The sequence below is a fragment of the Melospiza melodia genome, chromosome W (genome assembly GCF_035770615.1).
Source record: "Melospiza melodia melodia isolate bMelMel2 chromosome W, bMelMel2.pri, whole genome shotgun sequence".
Lineage (NCBI taxonomy): Eukaryota > Metazoa > Chordata > Aves > Passeriformes > Passerellidae > Melospiza > Melospiza melodia.
Window position 1 is genome coordinate 53722353 of NC_086225.1, and position 12045 is coordinate 53734397.

Below are 12045 nucleotides of genomic sequence, written 5' to 3' on the forward strand. Positions count from 1 at the left end.
TTTCATCACTGCTTTGGCAGTGGGGGCAATTATGGTAAGCATACCAATGCTACAAGGGCCACCTTCAAGGTGGGCTGGAATGCCTTGCCAACCTCTGTCTCCGCAAATGATCCAATACCCTTTTGGCAATTGCCGTGGATATTGGTCCGTCTCCAGAAACACATCCCAACTGTTTGAAACATTTGCTGCCCTGAGAAGTTTTTTCGAACAAATGTTCCAATTGAAGGAAGGACTGTTTCCATTGTCAATTCCACCTGGTTTACCATTGGATTCTTTTCTGACCAAAGGAAACTCTTTCACTGGCACACCAACCAAACAGGTTGAGAAAGGCTTTTCTGGTTCCGAATTAGACAGACATATAGTATCCGATCCGGCAGCCTTGGCTAAGGTCACCCAAACACTCGTTTTCGGTTGATCCACAGGCAAATCTGCACGACAAAAAACAATTAAAATCAAGCAAAACAAGTATACCATTTGATTCTGCCCCATCTCTTTCAAGAACTAAGTTTTGGCAGAATTCTTTCTAAACAAAAACAATAACCTAAATTTTCAGCCAAAAATTAGCTTTGTTAAACAAACATTCAGCATTCAATTCGTATACTCATAAATAACATTGGCACAAAATCAGAGTTCATGGGTTCCACCGATGCACAAAGAACGTCAGGCACAAGAGGCGTCAGGCGAGACCCGGGATCCTTCCATTCGGTCCACGTCTGCGTACTCGCTTCCTCAGTTCTAGGCTCGACAACAGGTTCTGAAGTGCGATACGGTTTGACGTTTTTGGCAGGAACCCACTTAATTCTTCCAGCACCTGTGGAAATAGAAGCATACCCTTTGCCCCACGTTATTAATTGAAACGGGCCTTCCATCTGTCCAGAGTCAGGGTTTCTAATTAGAAGAGGAGGATGTTCTTTCAGTTTTGCCTGTGTGCTATTTGAAAAGTGTCTAAAGATTGGTGGATCTGGTTCTGTACTTGAACTTTTTAGACAATTAAAACCATACAAAGCCTTACTCAGTCTCATCTGTGGGGTGATTTCCGTTCCCCCTCTCTGTTGATCTAATATGCGTTTTAAGGTTTGATGTGTTCTTTCAATGATTGCTTGGCTTGTGGGAGAGTGGGGAATACCAAAAATGTGTCGAACACCCCATTCATTTAAAAATGTGGCCAATTTTTGAGATATGTATGCGGGACCATTGTCAGTTTTTACTTCTTGGGGTATACCCAATGAAGCAAAAGCTTGCAGGAAATGATGACAGGCATGGCTGCCAGTTTCACCTGTGTGAAGGGAAGCAAAAACTGCACCAGAGAACGTGTCTATGGAAACATGAATATTTTTAAATTTACCAAAAGAAGGCTATTTAGTAACACCTGTTTGCCACAACTGTAGGCTTTGTAAGCCCCGGGGGTTGATTGCTCCTGTAGAAACAGGAGGTTGTACCAATTGACAGTCAGGGCAAGTATGAATGATAGCTTTAGCTTGACTTTTAGTGATTTGGAACATTCGCATGAGTGCTTGTGCATTTTGGTGGAAAAAGGCATGACTCGATTTTGCTTGTTCAAAAATATTTGGCAATGTGTTAGAAATGACCATTGTCAGCTTGTCCGCTCTTGCATTTCCTTCCACTAAAAATCCAGGAAGTGAAGAATGCGCCCTAATGTGAGAAACAAAATATGGATTAGTTCTATATTGCAAAGTTATAAAAAGACATGAAAGCCAACGATGTAAGTTTCATTACTAACATCCTTTAAAATGGAACCTTCTATTCTCCTGACTACATTAGCAACATAAGCAGAATCTGTGACCAAATTAAAAGGCTGAGGAAACAGCTGAAAAGCTCAAACTACTGCAGCAAGCTCAACAATTTGAGGGGATCCCTCTACTGTTTGAATATCAGATTCCCAAACATCAGTCTTTTGATTAAACCAAGTCACAACGGACTTGTGGCTTTTACCAGAGCCATCAGTGAAGAGAGTCACAGCATGTAAAGGTTCTTCACTTAATTTAGGTTTTTCTCTGAAACTCAATTTTGCTTGCAGTAGTTTGTGAGCTGGATAGTGTATGGAACAAACACCTGGAAAACCTAAGAATGCATATTGTAAATCATCAGAATTTTGCATTGCCCAATTGAAATAATCATTTTTCAATGGCAAATAGATAACTGAACATTCTTGACCTGCCAAAGTTAACAATCTGGTTCTAGCCTTAATTATAATGTATGCAATCATTTCTAAAACTGAGCAAATGGTCTTTGAAAACCTGTAGGGAGGAAAAACCCATTCCATTATTAACAAAGGATCTTGTTCTGTGGCATCCCACTGGAAAATGAGACCACAAAGCTGCATCTTCTCTCCTAAGATTGCAAGAAAGAAAGGATTTTCAGGAACGCAGCGATGAGCTTGTCTTTTTTGAAGAGCTTCTGTGACTTTGTCGAGAGCAGCACGAGCTTCAGGGGTTAAAGTTCTTGGCGAAGTGATGTCGCAACTTCCTCTCAGCAAATGGAAGAGCGGACTCAGTTCATCATTGGTGATTCCCAGCATCGGTCTGACCCAGTTGATTTCTCCTAGAAGTTGTTGTAACTCTTGTAGGTTGTTGACTCTGGTTCGGATCTGAATTTTCTGTGGTATTATTGTCGTCTTCCATTGTCTTCCATCATCTTCCATCCCAGGTACTTCTAAGGTGAAACTTGTTGAATTTTCGTTGCAGAGATTTCAAGTCCAGCTTTTTGAATTTCAGCAACAACACAGTCGCGAGTTTCTTCCATCTCTTCCTTTCAAAGGACTCCACCCTTAAAGCCAATTTTTCTTTCTCTGTATCTATAGATTGACAAACACCAGAACAACCATGTTTTTGCTTAACTGAAAAAGAGTTCCCCGGAACCACAATTTCCCGAGTGGAAGCAGCCACCTCAGCCTCCACCCCAGGCCCAACAGAATCCAATTCAGGTTTCAGTGTCCCTGCACAAACAATTTTAGGAAGTACAGCACATTTTCATTTCCATCTTTTACACACTTTGTTCCATCCCCCTTACAAGAGTCACATATTTTTACATTAACAGAACAACGCGAAGAAAAGTCCAAAAGAGTCTCATTTTTTCCCAGAGAGAGAGAAGAAAGATTTTGTTCAACAGAGTTCAAAGCAATACTTTCAGCATTTGCAACAACACTTGTAACATTCTCCGATACTCACACAGTCTCCGGTTTACTGGAATTTAATGAGACAGAACCAGAAGCTTTGTTTTCTGAGTCCAAGTTGATCTTATTATTATCAGTTTGTTTAAAACAGTGCTCCAACAGCGCTCTACAAACCGGCATAAGTTCTCTTAAGCTTTCATCTTTTTTGAGAGAGACTAGATTATAGATTCTCCAGTTTATCTGATCCCAAAAATGAAAAGTAAAAGCAGACTGCAGATTTAAATCTTGCGTATTCGCTTTAACCCAGATAAGTAAGGTTTTAAGCTCAGTTTTTGAAATTTCAGAGTGACCTTTTTCTTGTAACATTGTCTCTAATTGATGAAAAACATCCCATTCAACTTTTGATAAATTCGTTCCCATTTTTGTGTTCTTTTAATAATTTTCTTTTTCGCTATTTTGCCTCCCAACGTCACCCAAGCGTTCTCCCGAGATAAGTTACTTACAATTTTCTTGGCTTCGGCGGGAGAGATGATACAGTGTGCTCCTTGTTAACACTTGGGTCTCCGCAGCTGGTACTTCCACGATTTTTCTTTGTTTTTCTTCTATTCTACGTCCTCACACGAGGCACCAATATGCGGGGGACGGGACAGGTATAAGTCCAATGGTGTCAGGAGCCCACGCCTTTAAAAAGGAACCCACTAGGTCGCGGCAAATTATCCAAATATGGATAACATGGTAACCAGACCAGTGAAGAGATTTTTGCTTTTATTTCCGGCTCATCAGTCTCAAAATACAAAATGGAGACATGACAGCTCACTGATCCACACCAAAAAATGTCTCCTTCAACAGGGCTCATACAGCAATACATAAAATCATCTCAGACTAGAATTCAGCCAATCAGACACAGAAAACACATCTTGACAAGCATTCTATCCAATCTTATAAAACATAGGTAATCGTAGCTAAAACAAAGACTAGTTGATAAGAGACAAAGAACAGAGTTCTATTCATGCTAACCTTCTAAAGATATATATTAAATAACTTTGTTGCCATCCTAAAGCCAATTCTACAGAAGCCTATTGTTATTTGTCACGTCTACTGCTTGGGAAACTTTTCTGCTTGCATGGAAAACTTTTTCTGCTTGCATGGGAAACTTTTCTGCAATGCTAACAAAACTCCAGTCTAAGGCCTACATACTTCTTTGTAACCATTTCTTAAAAATCCTCTAACCTTATGGATTCCAACATTTCCCCCTCTCTGTTTGACCCAGAAGCTTTCATTTTCTTGTCGCTTGCTATTTGCGTTTCATAGCTCTATTGCAAAATTTCTGCTTATTATCTGCTGAAGACCTATTTTCACTAAACTGAAGCATTGCTATATTACGGCACAGCAACTTAATGCTGTGAAGACCCAATCCCTGAAAGAGAGATATGAATCACGTTTGGCAACAGTCACAAGGCATCGTTCAAAAAACTCTGGTCGATTCCAAGGCCTTAATTCAAAATCTTCGTTCATGTCAATACCCTCATCTACTGCTTTCGTGAGATTTCGTACACTCTCTGTGCTTCTACTTCCTAATTCTCCTGCTTGAATGACAAAAACTTCTCGGACTGTTTTGTTCATCATTCGCCGAAGACAACAGAGTATACAAGGTGCCACTATCAATATCAGTATTAGAACACCTAATATGTAAAGACCTATCTTGCAAAGTTGCCTTAGCCAAGGTGCAAAACTCCAATTTTGAAACAAATCATCCAACCAGGAACCTCCATCTTCTTTAATTTGGGCTGTCTGATCCTTTAATTTTTGAATGCTTTTGTGAATGGATTCAGAATGATCAGACAAATTCATACAACCCAATCCTTCAAATTCCTCACAACCATGTCCTTGTGCCAGTAAGAGAAAATCAATGGCTGCTCTGTTTTGAAGAGTAGCATGTCTAATACTATCAACATCGGTCAACATATCACTGATTGCGGAGGATGTGGCATTAGCTTGTTTGCTCAGCCAACATCCAACTCGATCTAATTGTCTCAATGCCACAGCTGAAGCCAATTGGGGTAGAAATATACCTGCTGAAAGCCTTCTGGCGGCATTCCAAGGCATAAAATCACTCTGACAGTTCTCATCATAATGAGGAACAGCTCTTGTTTTCCTTTGTTTCTTTTTCATCACTGCTTTGGCAGTGGGGGCAATTATGGTAAGCATACCAATGCTACAAGGGCCACCTTCAAGGTGGGCTGGAATGCCTTGCCAACCTCTGTCTCCGCAAATGATCCAATACCCTTTTGGCAATTGCCGTGGATATTGGTCCGTCTCCAGAAACACATCCCAACTGTTTGAAACATTTGCTGCCCTGAGAAGTTTTTTCGAACAAATGTTCCAATTGAAGGAAGGACTGTTTCCATTGTCAATTCCACCTGGTTTACCATTGGATTCTTTTCTGACCAAAGGAAACTCTTTCACTGGCACACCAACCAAACAGGTTGAGAAAGGCTTTTCTGGTTCCGAATTAGACAGGCATATAGTATCCGAGCCGGCAGCCTTGGCTAAGGTCACCCAAACACTCGTTTTCGGTTGATCCACAGGCAAATCTGCACGACAAAAAACAATTAAAATCAAGCAAAACAAGTATACCATTTGATTCTGCCCCATCTCTTTCAAGAACTAAGTTTTGGCAGAATTCTTTCTAAACAAAAACAATAACCTAAATTTTCAGCCAAAAATTAGCTTTGTTAAACAAACATTCAGCATTCAATTCGTATACTCATAAATAACATTGGCACAAAATCAGAGTTCATGGGTTCCACCGATGCACAAAGAACGTCAGGCACAAGAGGCGTCAGGCGAGACCCGGGATCCTTCCATTCGGTCCACGTCTGCGTACTCGCTTCCTCAGTTCTAGGCTCGACAACAGGTTCTGAAGTGCGATACGGTTTGACGTTTTTGGCAGGAACCCACTTAATTCTTCCAGCACCTGTGGAAATAGAAGCATACCCTTTGCCCCACGTTATTAATTGAAACGGGCCTTCCATCTGTCCAGAGTCAGGGTTTCTAATTAGAAGAGGAGGATGTTCTTTCAGTTTTGCCTGTGTGCTATTTGAAAAGTGTCTAAAGATTGGTGGATCTGGTTCTGTACTTGAACTATTTAGAAAATTAAAACCATACAAAGCCTTACTCAGTCTCATCTGTGGGGTGATTTCCGTTCCCCCTCTCTGTTGATCTAATATGCGTTTTAAGGTTTGATGTGTTCTTTCAATGATTGCTTGGCTTGTGGGAGAGTGGGGAATACCAAAAATGTGTCGAACACCCCATTCATTTAAAAATGTGGCCAATTTTTGAGATATGTATGCGGGACCATTGTCAGTTTTTACTTCTTGGGGTATACCCAATGAAGCAAAAGCTTGCAGGAAATGATGACAGGCATGGCTGCCAGTTTCACCTGTGTGAAGGGAAGCAAAAACTGCACCAGAGAACGTGTCTATGGAAACATGAATATTTTTAAATTTACCAAAAGAAGGCTATTTAGTAACACCTGTTTGCCACAACTGTAGGCTTTGTAAGCCTCGGGGGTTGATTGCTCCTGTAGAAACAGGAGGTTGTACCAATTGACAGTCAGGGCAAGTATGAATGATAGCTTTAGCTTGACTTTTAGTGATTTGGAACATTCGCATGAGTGCTTGTGCATTTTGGTGGAAAAAGGCATGACTCAATTTTGCTTGTTCAAAAATATTTGGCAATGTGTTAGAAATGACCATTGTCAGCTTGTCCGCTCTTGCATTTCCTTCCACTAAAAATCCAGGAAGTGAAGAATGCGCCCTAATGTGAGAAACAAAATATGGATTAGTTCTATATTGCAAAGTTATAAAAAGACATGAAAGCCAACGATGTACAGTTTCATTACTAACATCCTTTAAAATGGAACCTTCTATTCTCCTGACTACATTAGCAACATAAGCAGAATCTGTGACCAAATTAAAAGGCTGAGGAAACAGCTGAAAAGCTCAAACTACTGCAGCAAGCTCAACAATTTGAGGGGATCCCTCTACTGTTTGAATATCAGATTCCCAAACATCAGTCTTTTGATTAAACCAAGTCACAACGGACTTGTGGCTTTTACCAGAGCCATCAGTGAAGAGAGTCACAGCATGTAAAGGTTCTTCACTTAATTTAGGTTTTTCTCTGAAACTCAATTTTGCTTGCAGTAGTTTGTGAGCTGGATAGTGTATGGAACAAACACCTGGAAAACCTAAGAATGCATATTGTAAATCATCAGAATTTTGCATTGCCCAATTGAAATAATCATTTTTCAATGGCAAATAGATAACTGAACATTCTTGACCTGCCAAAGTTAACAATCTGGTTCTAGCCTTAATTATAATGTATGCAATCATTTCTAAAACTGAGCAAATGGTCTTTGAAAACCTGTAGGGAGGAAAAACCCATTCCATTATTAACAAAGGATCTTGTTCTGTGGCATCCCACTGGAAAATGAGACCACAAAGCTGCATCTTCTCTCCTAAGATTGCAAGAAAGAAAGGATTTTCAGGAACGCAGCGATGAGCTTGTCTTTTTTGAAGAGCTTCTGTGACTTTGTCGAGAGCAGCACGAGCTTCAGGGGTTAAAGTTCTTGGCGAAGTGATGTCGCAACTTCCTCTCAGCAAATGGAAGAGCGGACTCAGTTCATCATTGGTGATTCCCAGCATCGGTCTGACCCAGTTGATTTCTCCTAGAAGTTGTTGTAACTCTTGTAGGTTGTTGACTCTGGTTCGGATCTGAATTTTCTGTGGTATTATTGTCGTCTTCCATCGTCTTCCATCATCTTCCATCCCAGGTACTTCTAAGGTGAAACTTGTTGAATTTTCGTTGCAGAGATTTCAAGTCCAGCTTTTTGAATTTCAGCAACAACACAGTCGCGAGTTTCTTCCATCTCTTCCTTTCAAAGGACTCCACCCTTAAAGCCAATTTTTCTTTCTCTGTATCTATAGATTGACAAACACCAGAACAACCATGTTTTTGCTTAACTGAAAAAGAGTTCCCCGGAACCACAATTTCCCGAGTGGAAGCAGCCACCTCAGCCTCCACCCCAGGCCCAACAGAATCCAATTCAGGTTTCAGTGTCCCTGCACAAACAATTTTAGGAAGTACAGTCACTTTTTCATTTCCATCTTTTACACACTTTGTTCCATCCCCCTTACAAGAGTCACATATTTTTACATTAACAGAACAACGCGAAGAAAAGTCCAAAAGAGTCTCATTTTTTCCCAGAGAGAGAGAAGAAAGATTTTGTTCAACAGAGTTCAAAGCAATACTTTCAGCATTTGCAACAACACTTGTAACATTCTCCGATACTCACACAGTCTCCGGTTTACTGGAATTTAATGAGACAGAACCAGAAGCTTTGTTTTCTGAGTCCAAGTTGATCTTATTATTATCAGTTTGTTTAAAACAGTGCTCCAACAGCGCTCTACAAACCGGCATAAGTTCTCTTAAGCTTTCATCTTTTTTGAGAGAGACTAGATTATAGATTCTCCAGTTTATCTGATCCCAAAAATGAAAAGTAAAAGCAGACTGCAGATTTAAATCTTGCGTATTCGCTTTAACCCAGATAAGTAAGGTTTTAAGCTCAGTTTTTGAAATTTCAGAGTGACCTTTTTCTTGTAACATTGTCTCTAATTGATGAAAAACATCCCATTCAACTTTTGATAAATTCGTTCCCATTTTTGTGTTCTTTTAATAATTTTCTTTTTCGCTATTTTGCCTCCCAACGTCACCCAAGCGTTCTCCCGAGATAAGTTACTTACAATTTTCTTGGCTTCGGCGGGAGAGATGATACAGTGTGCTCCTTGTTAACACTTGGGTCTCCGCAGCTGGTACTTCCACGATTTTTCTTTGTTTTTCTTCTATTCTACGTCCTCACACGAGGCACCAATATGCGGGGGACGGGACAGGTATAAGTCCAATGGTGTCAGGAGCCCACGCCTTTAAAAAGGAACCCACTAGGTCGCGGCAAATTATCCAAATATGGATAACATGGTAACCAGACCAGTGAAGAGATTTTTGCTTTTATTTCCGGCTCATCAGTCTCAAAATACAAAATGGAGACATGACAGCTCACTGATCCACACCAAAAAATGTCTCCTTCAACAGGGCTCATACAGCAATACATAAAATCATCTCAGACTAGAATTCAGCCAATCAGACACAGAAAACACATCTTGACAAGCATTCTATCCAATCTTATAAAACATAGGTAATCGTAGCTAAAACAAAGACTAGTTGATAAGAGACAAAGAACAGAGTTCTATTCATGCTAACCTTCTAAAGATATATATTAAATAACTTTGTTGCCATCCTAAAGCCAATTCTACAGAAGCCTATTGTTATTTGTCACGTCTACTGCTTGGGAAACTTTTCTGCTTGCATGGAAAACTTTTTCTGCTTGCATGGGAAACTTTTCTGCAATGCTAACAAAACTCCAGTCTAAGGCCTACATACTTCTTTGTAACCATTTCTTAAAAATCCTCTAACCTTATGGATTCCAACATTTCCCCCTCTCTGTTTGACCCAGAAGCTTTCATTTTCTTGTCGCTTGCTATTTGCGTTTCATAGCTCTATTGCAAAATTTCTGCTTATTATCTGCTGAAGACCTATTTTCACTAAACTGAAGCATTGCTATATTACGGCACAGCAACTTAATGCTGTGAAGACCCAATCCCTGAAAGAGAGATATGAATCACGTTTGGCAACAGTCACAAGGCATCGTTCAAAAAACTCTGGTCGATTCCAAGGCCTTAATTCAAAATCTTCGTTCATGTCAATACCCTCATCTACTGCTTTCGTGAGATTTCGTACACTCTCTGTGCTTCTACTTCCTAATTCTCCTGCTTGAATGACAAAAACTTCTCGGACTGTTTTGTTCATCATTCGCCGAAGACAACAGAGTATACAAGGTGCCACTATCAATATCAGTATTAGAACACCTAATATGTAAAGACCTATCTTGCAAAGTTGCCTTAGCCAAGGTGCAAAACTCCAATTTTGAAACAAATCATCCAACCAGGAACCTCCATCTTCTTTAATTTGGGCTGTCTGATCCTTTAATTTTTGAATGCTTTTGTGAATGGATTCAGAATGATCAGACAAATTCATACAACCCAATCCTTCAAATTCCTCACAACCATGTCCTTCTGCCAGTAAGAGAAAATCAATGGCTGCTCTGTTTTGAAGAGTAGCATGTCTAATACTATCAACATCGGTCAACATATCACTGATTGCGGAGGATGTGGCATTAGCTTGTTTGCTCAGCCAACATCCAACTCGATCTAATTGTCTCAATGCCACAGCTGAAGCCAATTGGGGTAGAAATATACCTGCTGAAAGCCTTCTGGCGGCATTCCAAGGCATAAAATCACTCTGACAGTTCTCATCATAATGAGGAACAGCTCTTGTTTTCCTTTGTTTCTTTTTCATCACTGCTTTGGCAGTGGGGGCAATTATGGTAAGCATACCAATGCTACAAGGGCCACCTTCAAGGTGGGCTGGAATGCCTTGCCAGCCTCTGTCTCCGCAAATGATCCAATACCCTTTTGGCAATTGCCGTGGATATTGGTCCGTCTCCAGAAACACATCCCAACTGTTTGAAACATTTGCTGCCCTGAGAAGTTTTTTCGAACAAATGTTCCAATTGAAGGAGGGACTGTTTCCATTGTCAATTCCACCTGGTTTACCATTGGATTCTTTTCTGACCAAAGGAAACTCTTTCACTGGCACACCAACCAAACAGGTTGAGAAAGGCTTTTCTGGTTCCGAATTAGACAGACATATAGTATCCGATCCGGCAGCCTTGGCTAAGGTCACCCAAACACTCGTTTTCGGTTGATCCACAGGCAAATCTGCACGACAAAAAACAATTAAAATCAAGCAAAACAAGTATACCATTTGATTCTGCCCCATCTCTTTCAAGAACTAAGTTTTGGCAGAATTCTTTCTAAACAAAAACAATAACCTAAATTTTCAGCCAAAAATTAGCTTTGTTAAACAAACATTCAGCATTCAATTCATATACTCATAAATAACATTGGCACAAAATCAGAGTTCATGGGTTCCACCGATGCACAAAGAACGTCAGGCACAAGAGGCGTCAGGCGAGACCCGGGATCCTTCCATTCGGTCCACGTCTGCGTACTCGCTTCCTCAGTTCTAGGCTCGACAACAGGTTCTGAAGTGCGATACGGTTTGACGTTTTTGGCAGGAACCCACTTAATTCTTCCAGCACCTGTGGAAATAGAAGCATACCCTTTGCCCCACGTTATTAATTGAAACGGGCCTTCCATCTGTCCAGAGTCAGGGTTTCTAATTAGAAGAGGAGGATGTTCTTTCAGTTTTGCCTGTGTGCTATTTGAAAAGTGTCTAAAGATTGGTGGATCTGGTTCTGTACTTGAACTATTTAGAAAATTAAAACCATACAAAGCCTTACTCAGTCTCATCTGTGGGGTGATTTCCGTTCCCCCTCTCTGTTGATCTAATATGCGTTTTAAGGTTTGATGTGTTCTTTCAATGATTGCTTGGCTTGTGGGAGAGTGGGAAATACCAAAAATGTGTCGAACACCCCATTCATTTAAAAATGTGGCCAATTTTTGAGATATGTATGCGGGACCATTGTCAGTTTTTACTTCTTGGGGTATACCCAATGAAGCAAAAGCTTGCAGGAAATGATGACAGGCATGGCTGCCAGTTTCACCTGTGTGAAGGGAAGCAAAAACTGCACCAGAGAACGTGTCTATGGAAACATGAATATTTTTAAATTTACCAAAAGAAGGCTATTTAGTAACACCTGTTTGCCACAACTGTAGGCTTTGTAAGCCTCGGGGGTTGATTGCTCCTGTAGAAACAGGAGGTTGTACCAATTG